General features: G+C 35.4%; 1 protein-coding gene across 9 annotated transcripts in view; it reads left to right on the top strand.

The window, feature by feature from the left end:
* Positions 1–14303, top strand: part of LOC134532522 (uncharacterized) — a 30317-nt gene that overhangs the window by 3156 nt on the left and 12858 nt on the right. For 5 of the 9 annotated variants that reach the window (XM_063369053.1, XM_063369037.1, XM_063369045.1 and 2 more), the window contains exons 3-6: positions 3025–3124; positions 4026–4099; positions 4911–4986; positions 6488–12901. The gene's annotated coding sequence lies outside the window, so the exon portion shown is untranslated. Of the gene's footprint in view, positions 1–3024; positions 3125–4025; positions 4100–4910; positions 12902–14303 lie in introns of all 9 variants that reach the window. The other 4 variants (XM_063369063.1, XM_063369010.1, XM_063369019.1 and 1 more) reach the window with 2 other exon arrangements.

A 14303-nucleotide genomic window follows, 5' to 3' on the forward strand; every position in this document is an offset into this window, starting at 1 on the left:
TAACTATCTGTATGTATTATTTATTGATGTACAGTACACTCCCGATTATCCGCGAAATTAAGTGGCAGAGCCACCGCGGATAGTGAAAATCGTGGATAATCCGCAAAAGAGCTGAAAATGGGAAACAAAAAAGGAAACATTAATTTCAACTTAAACATATAGACCTTTATGTACAGTAGAAGTTTCAATCAACAGCAAAAATTTTTAAATGATGCTAAAATTTTAGTATTTTACTGAATAATTAACATACAATACATTTCAATAATGTAACATAAAAGTGCTCAACCATGTTGCGGGGGGGGGGGGGGGTCGATCGGTCGGCTTTATGGTGGAAGGTTAGAGGGCGCCACCACGTGGTGCGGCACGTGGACCCGGTGAGAGTCCTAACTCAGGGCATGACGTCGCCCATGTGAGACGTGATATCCCCCCTTGAAAACATCTAGCACTAATTCCTGCCTGCTCTCAGCGTCAGGCACGCTTTTACCTACGAAGTGGGCTCTCAGGCGTCCCACACGCCATCACACTCCACGTGGTCACACAGATTGAAAATAAAAGAATAATACGTTAAATTCGCACGCCTGATTTATTCCGCTAATTCAGCTCACACACGTACACGGTTGAAACTGTACAAAACGCCCGCTGCACGAATCGGTTTAGGGGTGATGAGCCACCACGTGGTCACATATTAAATTACGTAGAACGAGGAAAAAGACCGAGACTGGCCGTAAACTAATTAATGAAACAGTCCCCCGACCGAGAGTAGCTCCGAGGACTAAAATAAAGTGATTGAGACGAAATTAAAGTTAACAGAATTACTTGGCAGAGAAAACAAGCAGTGAGGTCCCCGGAGTGCTGATGCGTCTGCTTTCGGTCGTTGATGGCGGAAGATTGGGCAGAGATCATGGCTTGCTCGACTAACATTGCGTCCTCCCGCCGAAACAATTGCCGTTACAAGATATTTGCGAATTCGTGCCACGGGAAACTAATTTAGCATGACAAGAATGAATTAAAAATTATGTAACAATTTATGAATAAAGAGAAAAGATTGTACAAATTATAATTATTAAGATTTAAATTTAATTATTGTCTGGCTTCGGGTTTCCTCGGGAATGTCCGGAAACGCTATGATATTTTAATACATTATTTTAAATAAAAGTACATGAAACCCTCCCGGCCGATCTGCCGTCACGTTGCACTTAGGGAATATAAAAACAAACAACACACACACACACACACACACACATATATATATATATATACACACACACACTTATGATTTTAGGGGTGCGGCGCACTGGCTCGACAGCGCCCTCTTGCCGGGCGAACACACACGCACGCACACGTACGCACGGGTAGGCGGGAGGTTTGAATGGAGGGTGGGTGGTGTTTGGGCGGTGGCATATCGGACTTAGAAGGGCCCGCAGGCCCGGACGATGTCAACCATAAGACTAGAAACAAAGTGTGACAGAGACAAAAATAGCAATGCATGCTAGCCTGCTGCGTGAGTTCCGAGAAGGCCTGTGGCGTTTTACTGTATACTGCACACAATACATTCGTCAGTAGAGTTCAAATTTGCTCACTTGTAATAAAATACAGATTTACATATGTGCTTTATTTTTTCGTAGCATGTGCGGATAATACGCACCGCGGATCATCCGCCCGCAGATAATAGGGAGTTTACTGTAAATTAAAAAATTATTATTTAATATAATTAATACTATATATTATTAAATTATTAATGCTAAATATTTATTATTGGTTATTTAATATTTACAAAATAAAGAAATAAATTTAATAAAGCATTTATTAAAAAATTTGTGATAAAAATTTAAATCGAACATTAAATTAAAATATTAATTATTAATATTTATTATTAAATTGGATAAATAATAAATATTTATAAAAATAAATGAGCAAATTTAATGAAAACTTTTTGATAAAAATGAAAAGTGAATATTAAATTAAGAAAATAATAAATATTTAAAAAATAAATAAATTTTTATTAAATTTTTGAATTTATTATTAAATATATTTATTTTCTTTTAAAATATTAAATAATCAATAAATATTTAAAATTAAGAATCTTATAATAATTTATTTAGTACAAATTATGTCATATATATTTATTATTCTCTATATTTTATTTATTTAATTTTTCAAATTTAAACTGAACTTTACTGACTGTGTTGACTATCGTTATCAGCCCTTTTATTATTTTATTGTAATTAATTATTTGCATAACTAAAAACTATTTTTTAATGATGCCAAAGAAGTATAACTTCTCTCGCGCGTACATAAGTACGCGAACCAATTTTTTTTTGTTATAGTGACCATCAAATAGGCATGCATGTTCATGCATATTGGTGCATTCTTTGCGTATGATATACAACGTGCTCATAAGTCTGCATGAATAAACATATTTAAATTTACACTAGCATATTTGTGATGACTAAACTTAGTGTTTTATTTCAAGCATAGTAGTTTATAGGTACATAACTTTTTTATAAAGTTTAATGCCTACTCTCTAGGCCAAATCATATGATTTTCTATATCAATTTGCATCTGTACAGCTCTTTGAGTTTTTCACCTTGAGTTCAGGATAATCCATTGTGACCATGTTATCATTATGAGACAAAAACTTTTTGTTTTAAATGAGGGTGGTTTTTAATTGTTTTCCAACTTACATTAGATGCGGGGACACATTTTCATATCAGGAGAATGGGGAAAGAATTTGCGCTGGCTTGCAGAAAGCAGAAACAAGGATGTGTGTACCAGGATCCAAATGTGAGTCCAGGAGTTACCATAATGCCAACTCTCTCAGTTTTTATTCAGACGAAAAGAGGACTTGATATTTAACGATTATTTTTCAAGATTGCTGAAAAAAGGTGTTAAGCCCTGCTTTAGCAAATTCCACCTCAACTTTGATTAATCGCAAATTTCTCTTCAGGACTAGTATATTAAAAACTGACTTTGAACAATGCTAGGAGTTCCTGCACGCTACGTTTTTTCGGCGTTTGTCAACAGGACAGGAAAGCGTGTGCCAAGACTGCATCATCGAAGGTGGATAAGAAGGCAGTTCCACCTGAGTTCCCCCACCTGATGAATGCATCAGCTGCTATACCAGGTACAGTGGTTGCTGCAATCTTAAATTATTGCAGAAACCAGGGGCGTAGCCAGGGGGGGGTTTTAGGGGTTCAAACCCCCCCCTTAGCCCTAAATATTTAATTAAATTTCTTATTCATCACTCAAAAAATTTCATATTAAAAATTATTAAAAATTTTACCATTACAATATTTAAATTTAAGTACCGAAAACAGCTAAAATACCACTATTTTACACCTTAAAATCCAAATTTTCCCGGGGGAGGACCCCCGGACCCCCCGCTTTAATACGGGGGGGTGGGGGCCATGCTTCTTAACACCCCCCATACACAAATCCTGGCTACGCCACTGGCAGAAACACCATGTGTTAGGTTCACCACTATGAATTGTGTTGCTGTACTGTTTTTGAGCTTTGATTGAAATGTTTGAAGCAGAAACTTCATTCAAGTTACTAACAGTTTTGTTCTTGCAAAGTCTTCCGTACAATTGTTCATTAAGGGTGTTGAAAACATATTAAGCTGACACTCAACTGTTGTAGAAATTCAACTCTGTGGTTCAAGGGAGTGACAGAGAATTATTCATATAATTGCTTATTTCTTCTCAAAATTATTCCAGTTATAGTATGGTATCTACGTTTCTACCATCACCTCTTTTACTTGTTCTTAACCTACAAGTTTTTTTGATAATTAACACAAAACTTACACACACTACTAATTATGTTTTCTAGTGGTTTATTTACTTTTTATTCTTACGTTTAGAAAGTTCTGACAATAATATCTTTAAAAAATTTTGTTACAAAGAAATAGGAACTAAATAAGAGTCAATAGCGTAATATAAAGCCTGCCACATAGGCCAGTCCCACACTGTTCCAGTGTGCACTGTAGCTCACTAACCAACCAACCAACCAACCAACCTGTGTTGCAGATGTACTTGCGAAGCCACCACGCTACAACATCAGGACACCGATGATGAGAACATCACCCTCGGTGGAGGACATGGTATGATTCACTGGTCTCTGTGCTCTCAGACACAGATGAAATGTAAAAAATTACTATAATATTTTAACTCCTTAAATACTGTTTTCCCTATTGTCTTACTATGTAGACGCGAAGATAAACTAGAGCTGAAAGCCTTATGTCCCGGTATGCTTGGAAAGATGGATGAAAAGCATCTAATGTGTTTCTTTTATCACCACTCTTTTTGTTTTGGTATCTATGGAGCGTAAAACTGACCCTTAAGCAATCTAATACTAGGCTTGTCTGAAGCTTCGACTACGGGAATAAATCAAACCTCTTTTTAATATTCTATTTGACATCGCCAAGAAATTTGCTATTCATTTGTGATGCAAAAGCTTCGCGGCTGATGTGAAGCTAGGCACTTGTTGCGAAGCTTTAAAACGTGGGAGCCTAAGAGTCGCTCATGAAAATATTTAGCTTTTTATGTGTTGCATATGTTTTGTATGAATAAAGTTGTTTTAATTTTATGAATGCTCAATAATAATACTATGCATGGCTAGTGTATGATATTTATTGAATGGTGTTATATGTATATAGAGACCAATTAGCTAGCCATTTAATCAGTTTAAACATTACAAACATTAAAAATGTATTGTTATTTCTTCAACCTAGTAATTTATAATATAAATGTAATACAGTCTTGCTGAGATCATATTCGCAATTTGGTTTGACTTTGCGAATATTTTGAACATTCAGTTTGCATCAGTAAAACTAGTATTCACGTAGAGGACTATTCAGTACTTGTAGCCAAGTGTCATGAACTGATCGACGTGCTCGTGCCGTGTGCCAACAGGCGTGTGGAGAAACAGTCGACAAGAGAGACGTGCCAGAGCTCCCCCTCCTTCCCGACACGACAGTCGCCGTGCCAGGTACCGTGCCAGGTACCGTGGTCGCAGCGAGTTGAGACTGTCCCACATGGAAGGAGCGAGGTGGGGCGAGACATTAGACGAGGGTTCGAGTCCCAGCCCAGCCATCTGGAACAAGGACGCACGCAAGAAGGAAGGGGGGGGGGAGGGTTATCGCGCCCCCTCGCCCCTCCACAATCCTAAGAAATTCTTAAAAATCTATCATTCCCACCAACAAAAGGAAAGAATTTGAAACCCAACGGCAGACAAGGAGGTTCTTTCCCCCAATCTTCCCCTGAAATGAAATTTTGCTACACTCCTGATCTTGATTACAATTTCCCATGATTTCAAAAATCACTCCAGGCATATCATATGTTTTATTTATTTATTTATATTTTTATAATGGAACATGGTGATTCCTACCCTAATTACACTGATTTATGTTGTATGTTTTTCTGTCTTATAGCCTTGTTGTCGATAAGAAGTGCTTGATTCAAAGATATCGCTATGCGCAGCTTTACTACACTTATTCGGGAATATTGTTATTATGTTTTGTACATACATGATGTCCACCTAATTTTGGGATTTGGAATTGTCCTGCCATTCTGTACGTACACACACACTCACGGATACACACACGTACACACTCAAGTGCACACAAGCACACATACGCACGTTGAAGTACCCGCGTTGCACGGGCTAAACATATCATAATATAAGAAACAGCACTACGGAGTTTCAATACTGTAAGACATACACTTAGAAAAACGGGAAATTTTGATTTTAAAGTCCCATTGATTGCACAATTTCGGTGCATCGAGACTACGCATCAGCTATATCCTGCTATCTGGTCTGTAATGGGGAAAAAAACCATCCCACTTCTTATGAATGCTCAATAATTGTATTATTCTGCATGGTTATTTTATAATTTTTATTGAATGATGTCACTTATCAGTTAAAATATTACAAATGTTAAAACATTTTTTTTTAGTTCAATTGTGTATTTTATGAAGTAAGTTTAATACAGCTCCGCTGAGAACAATATTTACGGTTTGATTCATCTTCGTGACTATTTAAAACATTACATTTGATATTTGCTTCACATCAAAAAACTGGTATTGGTACAAGCCTATTAACAGTATATTGTGTTTGTAGCTTGCCCTTCTCACTATTTACGGAGGTACTAAAAACTCATATTGGTCAATTTACTTACCCAATCCATATTACATTATCATTTTTTTTTTTTCCTTGAAAATGTTTCAGTTAGCTCATTTCATATTTGTCGATTTTGTTACTTATATAGAATTTTAAACCATTTAGTAGATAAAATAATTACAATACAGTTTGTCAGTTTCTGCTTGTTTGGATTTGATGTGAATTTAACATTGAGTTAAAATTTTATTTGTGAATGTCCCTTTATCCCTTTCCCCTTTTGAAGTTCCCGATCGCACCTGCTTCAAGTAGGAAACAATAAAAAAAATATGTGTATGTGTTAATTTTTGTAGTATCTTTACATCTATTGTAGATGTCCCTGCAAATCCATGGAAGTGCAGTATTCACACACCCATGAAGGAGACAGCCCAGAAGTGTGGAAGACTTCTGCAAGAACCTCACCAAAACCAGGAATCGTGCAAGCACAGATCATAATCAGTGGCTGTGTTTTTCGGATGCTCTGAAGCACAGATTCTTCTAAACAGAAAGCACACCATGCCACGCTGAGCAGGACTGTTCTACAGTTGTTTATTATTGTTGAATCAAAATAAGTAGTAGTCTATCTGCAGTGAGTTTCCGTAAAATTTTTATAGGGCATTCTTGAGGTGACACTTATTACAATAAACATTTCTGCTGAACTTGTCATTACTTTTTTTTCCCCTTTATTTGAATATAATGATATGTTGGTATTTGCAATGGCTTTCTTGTGCTGGTTTTATTTTTTCAAAGGTCCAGCTTGTGAAAGAATAATAAAAGTAGACAAAAGATACTAGAATTTTAAACTTGAGGTGGAAACAAGCTGAACTGAAAATTGACATAGAATTTTAGAGAGAAAAAAATTTAATGTATTAAAGTTTTGTTTGTTACTAGGAAAAATAGGTGTTTAATAGACAAATTAAAGTTTCTTCCTCTCTGTAATGATGTACCTATGGCATTGAAATGTGAGGTACAGTAGAACCCCGATTTAACGAAGTGCTATGGTTACCGAAAATGTTTACTCTAAATCGATGTTTCGTTAAATCCGATTTACCGATTTTCAATGACCCCCACACTCATAATCGCGTCCTTACGTTTCCACATCGTAGACAGGGTCGACGCTGATATCTTGTGCTGCCGTGCTATCTCAGACTTCGTCAACTTTCCATCATAAAAGTTTTTGATCTCGCTCGTACGGCCCCCGGTTCGTACGTACACCTCGGTCGTACATACAGATTTTCAGAAATCGTGGAAAAAAGTTTAAAAATATGTAAAGTGTAAGAAATACGTTAAAGTTTATTAAAATACAGTCCCAACCTGCAGCGTTTATAACAAATACGAGCTACATACACACTGCGTCACAGTAAAAAATTGCAGCAAATACCGTCAATAGCGCGCCGTACGCGGAGAAATGTCATTGTACTCGGTCAGCTGCTGTTACGGCGCGGCATAGCCGCCGGCTGACTCTTTGTTCGCTGAGCTGCGGAGCACTTATAAAAAACGTATTCCAAAAACTAAACACCACGCACAAAGCTCTTACTGAGAATAATAGAGCTGTAGCAAACCATATGTATTCGGTACTGAGTAACGGGTGCGCCATCTAGTAACAAGTAACGAAACGTTACACACGGCTGCATCTCGTTTATCGCATTTTTCGTATGTTTCACGCATGCGCGCGCATATTCGATGAATTTGCGTTACAAAGAACGATGTTTGTTTATTAAGTAAAATATAATTTGGAAATTCATCGTCAAAGTTTTTTTTACTGTTTATTAAAGGTATTGTGTGTGTAGACAAAGTTTGAGATTGGAAAAGAGACAACGTAAGAAAGTATTGTTTACAAATTAGAAATATGTATGTTTGTTTTTTATCGCGTATTTTCATGTTTTTTTGTTATCTTAAAAGAGATAATATAAAAAAGCCGCTCTAATGAGATTTAATTGTTTCTTGGTTAACAAAAACTGTTAATTATCAAATATTGTTAATTGTTTATATTCTATTTATTATTATTTACGCGACGCCATACTGTACGCGTACGCAATACGACTCGATTCGTTGCTGCAACATAACATAGCATGTTATGCAGTATCAGAATTAACGAGTAATGTAACGTGATACGATAGTAACGAGTACTAATTGTTGTAGTAACGAATACATAAGGGTACGCTTTATTTTCGTTACTTTTACACCTCTAGAGAATAATGATAATGGCATATTGGTGTGACGTGGTCACAAGTTGAAAAAACCTGGAGGATGGGAAAGGGAATATTTGGAAACGTGTGATTATTGGCTAGCACTGTTACTATGCGGGCATGTTTGGAAGATAACATGGTGAGTCAAGCAAGGTAAAGTAGTGGGGGAGGGGGACGCGGACAAAGAAACCCTTCATGTCTAGTGTCGCGGACAGTCTATCTATCCAGGCGCGCGCAATGGCACGCACCTACGCAATTCAGTTACAGCACCCGGAGTTTTTAAGCAATTTGAACAATTTTTTTAATTTTTTCGTATTTGGACAGATAATGCAAAGGCACATATTAATATATAGTACCTCCATTCTATTACTGACACCACAGAGATAAGATTCCATTACTATTTACTTTCATTTTTTGTAAATCTATATTATAATTTTAATAAATTGGTGTTTTTTGATGGTTCCTGAAAACCTTTACGTTAAATCGCTGTTTTCGTTAAATCCGTGTTCGCAAAATCAGGGTTCTACTGTAATGCAGTGAGATTTAAAAAAAATATTTAAATTACGAAAAAGATCTGCGAATCCTATAATGAAAAAAGTTATAATATATCATCTCACCGCAACACAAAATTTAAACAACGTAAAATCTTTATTCATGGTTGTATATATATACCTATTTAGACTCTTATTTATTCATGTAGAAACAAAAACAAACTATTTTTCAGTGCGTGTGTGTGTTGAGACATAAAACACCAGGAATTCTAAATACTTGAAATCAGCAAAACATGAAAATTTGAAAAATATATAATTTGCATGGGCATAAAACTTGTTACGTTACAGGTTGGCACCGCTAAGCAACGCAGAATAGTAATAAGACACTTTATAACCACTGGAGTGTTTATGATGTTTTTTTTACGATGATTTTGAAGTTACGTTTTTATGTTCTTCCTTTTACCAACATTGATGATTAATTTATTATTCTTTACATCTAGAAGATTTTCTACTAGAAATTTTTAAATAAAATTTCTTTTGCACAGTCTTATTATGATTTTTTTATTATGTTTTTTTTTTCCAAACAACACATGGATCACAACTTACATATGTCCAGGTAATTTTCTGCACATATTCACTGTAACGCGTCACTCGATTAAAAAAAAAAAAATCCTTAAGTTCCTTTGTTAACTTGTAATGAGGGTAAAATGTCCTGCGGATATGTCCCGGGAGGGTGACGACAATTACCCTGGGCCAATGCTGATGCCTGTGCTCTGCAAAGTAGGAATTTTCTTGGCACAGTTTCACAGTTTCACAATTTTTATTTATTCATGTTTTTTGACGAGCATCAAGAGGTTAATCTCTAATTTTCTTTAATTTATGTACCACATTGAGCTCTTACAATTCAAACTTTAACCAGTCGGTCTGACCGCAGTGGCCGGACTCTTCACGCCGTTATTAAAGCAAAAAGCAGCATTTACAAATCATTAAAGTTTGATTCAAAGTGTCTGATAAGTAGCATTTAAGAGCCATTACCTTTGCCTTTACAAGTTTTGTTTTGTGGTTTCATTCTTTTGATAGCAAAAAAAAAAAAAAAAACAGCAAAAACAAATGTTTATAAATTTTTTTTTTTTTTTTGAAAATTAAAATTGTGCATGTACTTATGTAAGTGTGTTAGAAATTGTATATTTTTTTTTATTAATGCATTAAAGAAAGAATAATATTTACAGAATAATGGACATTGAGTTAATTTTGGTATATCCATACTAATAATAAAACTGTTCGTGGTGAAAAATCAGAACATTACATGGATTTATAAAAATAAACCATTGGAAATGGCTATTTGCATTTTACAAACCCAAACATTTGAAATTTATTTTCTGTCTGTCTATTTTTTATCTGTTTATTCTAGCGTCACTCAAAAGTTACTTAACGGATACCAATTAAATTTTTTTGTTAGTAAGGTCTTCAGTTAACTCCAAAACTAGGCTGTATATAATTTTAAAAATTCCTATCTAAAGAAGTGAAAAAGGGGTGAAAATGGTAGAATATAGTAGTTAATCATGTCTCCGAATCTAGTCGTGCATAAGAAAAGATATTGGGTATCAATACAAAACGTTTTGTTTTAATTTTGCGATATTCTGCCCCTAAATGGTGTAAAAAGGTAAGTTTAATTTTAAGATGAAAGATGCATACTTCCTTATCTACTAAAACTAGGGGTAAGAAACTAAGACTGAACAACATACATATACAGTTAAGTATAATTTTTTTCCATTTATCAAAATTGAACCATTAAGAGAAAATGTATAAGTTTTGCTTTATTTTAATATCATCGCTTAAGAAGCAACACTGCCTGAGATTTTTTTTTGAAAATTGATTTTTTGTTTCATCATGGAAACTTACACGTTTAACATCTTTTCATTCGGTACTGAACACTTTCTACTGATTAAATATGTAAATCTAAAATGTTAACAACTTTTTGCATTATGTTTGCAATTGGCAAAACTTTTTTTTAGCTCTTATGAAAATTTTTGCCTTTTGTCACAAAAGTGGTTTTGTTTCTTAAGCAACGATATGTAGTGTAGGGATATGCAAGGTATAGCTTACAGATTCTCCCCCTGCAATGATAGGGTCGACACTAGTTTCATTGAGGCACCGATGTGAAGACTGCTCGCTAGTCGGTGCCTGGCGCATAGGCGAAGAGGCATGTGTCGTCCTTAGCCTACCCATGCTTTTAGAACTCTTGTGTATGTGGAAAACAGTTGAGTCTAAGAGGCCATCGAGAGAAACCACGGGTCTGGAGACATTAAGTATGTGTTGAACAACTTTTCAAATGCAACAGTTAAAAAAAAAAAAATGTTGGCGAGTCTTTAAGTACTTGCCAGTGATGTGTAACATTTAACCTCGGTAACGAGAGCAAATTCATGTGTTCTCATGTTGCAGATGCACTTATAATACAAAACTAGGACACAAAATTTAATGTAGAATACTTAAAAATAATTCAGATCGTGATAAATATTATAAAATTGTGTTTTCAACTACATTTCTTGATGTAAATCACATGTTTCTACACCCTCTGCTAGAATTCGCTGCCGGGGCAGCTATGTCGACTATCAAATCATTCTATTTGCAGACAGAAATTTTAAACCTTACAATGAAACAACTCCAGTAAAAGTGAAAAAGACTTGAAAAAAAATACAAAACCCCAGCTTTAGATCTGCTTTACTAAAAAATACTGCCAATCTTGTAAAAATATGTATTAAACAGTTAATTTTATGAATTTTCCCTTTGGCTTTGCACCATTCGGGATGAAAGCAATACCATCTGTACACATTTCCGTTTCTTTACTTTAGTTCCAATCATGAAATTACTCCTACCAAACGTGCATATAAAATTACTTGTAAGGTTTCCTATGAGTTCTGTTAACAATATTCTTGTAACTTTTCATCCTGAAAGGGAGAACCCAAGCTTTAAAAAAGTCTTGAAACTGAACCATTACCCCCTTGGTGCCGGGTCGCTAAGAGTTCCTCTACACCCCCCCCCCCCTCCTCCCCAATCACCGGTTCCTCTTTCTGACCTTTTTTCTTGTCTGCTCTAGAGTCTAGCTTGGAGCAAAAGTAATCTGCAAAAAAAATTGTGGCTCTAGACATGAAATATAATACACTTTATTTAACACAAAAAACCGGGTTGAGTTCATAAAGGCTCTAAATGCAATGGTTGACCTTCGAACATCTCACAAAGCGATGTTTACACAGTGGTAACTGGGCACTGTACTCATTACCCAGAGGACCCGGGTTCAAATCCATTTTCAGCTGTCTTGATTATGTTTTCCTGTGGTTTTTCTGTTTTTCACAACTATTACAAGTCCTATTTTGTGACGATTTTTTAGCTTTTTCTCTGTTCAAAAGTTGTTCAGACCTTTAAATTTACCTTAATTGTGTGGCTGAATTTTTGACGAGACACTATGCCAAATAACTAAATAAATTTGAGTGTTGTTTCTAAAATTCCATGGTTGATGGATGACCAAAATTTTCTAAGCACTAATTGATAGTGCACATTCTGTTTAAATTATTTATTGGATAATTATTTTGCTAGGTTCTCCTCTGTCATCTTCTAAAACTGTTTCTCATCACATGTCTTTACCATTATTTATTCAGTCTATTTTCCAAGATGTTCCAGAGAAATTGTTTTTGAGCCCTTTCTATTCCTAATAATTTCTGTATGTGTCTACGGCTAAATTTTCCTCCCCACCCTTTTTCCTTTTTTTTTTTTTTTTTTTTACTTTCTCTTATAATAAATTTTTTTGTGCATCAGCAAGCAACAATAAATAAACAAACACCTAACACAGTGCACTGTCACTGTTTGCATTGTTAACGGAACGAAATAACGCTTACATTGTTGGCTTCATGTTTCCCCAGCAAAGAAGAAAAAATTCTCAATTGGAATTCAGAGACTGAAGTGAGAACACCACCTCCAGCTCACAGCTCCAGAAAATTAATGAGTGGTTAACACGAAGCGAGGTCCATAGACACCCAGCATCACCCAGGAGTGAACTGAAGTTGCTGACAGGTAATATTTTTATAAATTTTCACTCGGTCGTGAAAGAATTATGTGAGTTTCACCCGGGAACTTATGATTGGACCTGGAAAGCGGGGTTTTTTTCACCGGGAGACAAATTTCTGAATTTTCACTCAACCACAATGTGGATTCTTATACTGTTTATTAACATTTTTTGAAATTTTAATAATTTGGTTGGGTGGTTCAGCACACCAGATTGTTGGACCGAAGGTCCAAGGTTCAAATCTGTGGTGGGTGAGGGATTATTCGCTCTTTCTCCACACGGCCTGGTAAACTTTGGTCGACTCAGTTGTCTCCTTGTAGCGATCACTACTCATTGCAAATTTAAAAAAACTCTTGGAGCGAAAATGAGTTCAACATGCTCAACTAATGTGTATTTTTAAGGTTTAGCTTTGTTTGCCAATTTATATTTTCATTGTATTTTGCTGATTGCAGAACCTTATGAAGAAACATCTTGTAAATGGGTTTATTAATATATTAAATTGTAGGCATTTCCCAACTGTATAAACTCAGGGAAAACTACTTCAAATGCTTGACCACAGTGTAATTAGCCCAGCAAAAACCTTTAATTATGAATATATACCTGACATGTGGAAACAAAAATTGCTACGAAACACAGAATGCAATACTTACTTAGTAGATCATCAGTTGGAATTGTTTTAGATAAAAAAAAAAAAAAAAAAGCAACAAAATACAATGACTCATTGTGGCGAGCGAAGCTGAACATATGGGTAGAATTTAGCTTGGGTGAGTTAAAATTCTTGAGACCCAAACAGCACAGAGGCGATAAAGGTGAAACTAGCATGTGCTTCAGACACCACATCGCACCTACTTGCAAGGCCTTGAATTGGCTCGCAGTCTTTCATCTCCCCTCTTCGGGCCGTAATAAGGTGATACTATCATTTCAATAAAAATAAAGAAGTGACTTATGACCTCTTGCTCTTTTTAAGAGACTTAATGTCAATTCTCATTCTAATAAGATTGTGAAAATGTTACAGTTTCAGTTACATAGAGTAAAAAAAAGTATTTGTAAAGAATGTGAGATTCAGCATCAGCATTCTGACAATGCAATCAGAGGTGAAGTTTGAGCTTAAATTTAGGGGTGGGTTTTTAGGAAAAAAAGGGGGAGGGGGGGGGGGGCAGTATTTATTGTTGGCACTGTCTGTCAATAAGTTTTGAAATAACTTAGTATTGTTAAGAGTAGACCAATTTTGTTTAAGTAAGCTGCTTACAAATTTTAGTTTACATAAAATCTAAGAAATAATAAACAAATTGCAAAAATAATGTAAGAACTTAAAGTGCGACTACAAAGGCAAAAAGTGTTTTTTTTTTTTGGGTTCAATTTCCAAAGGGGGAAGGGGAATATGTATGTTTGTATATAGGTGTGTATGCT

The sequence above is a fragment of the Bacillus rossius genome, chromosome 1, assembly GCF_032445375.1.
Source record: "Bacillus rossius redtenbacheri isolate Brsri chromosome 1, Brsri_v3, whole genome shotgun sequence".
Lineage (NCBI taxonomy): Eukaryota > Metazoa > Arthropoda > Insecta > Phasmatodea > Bacillidae > Bacillus > Bacillus rossius.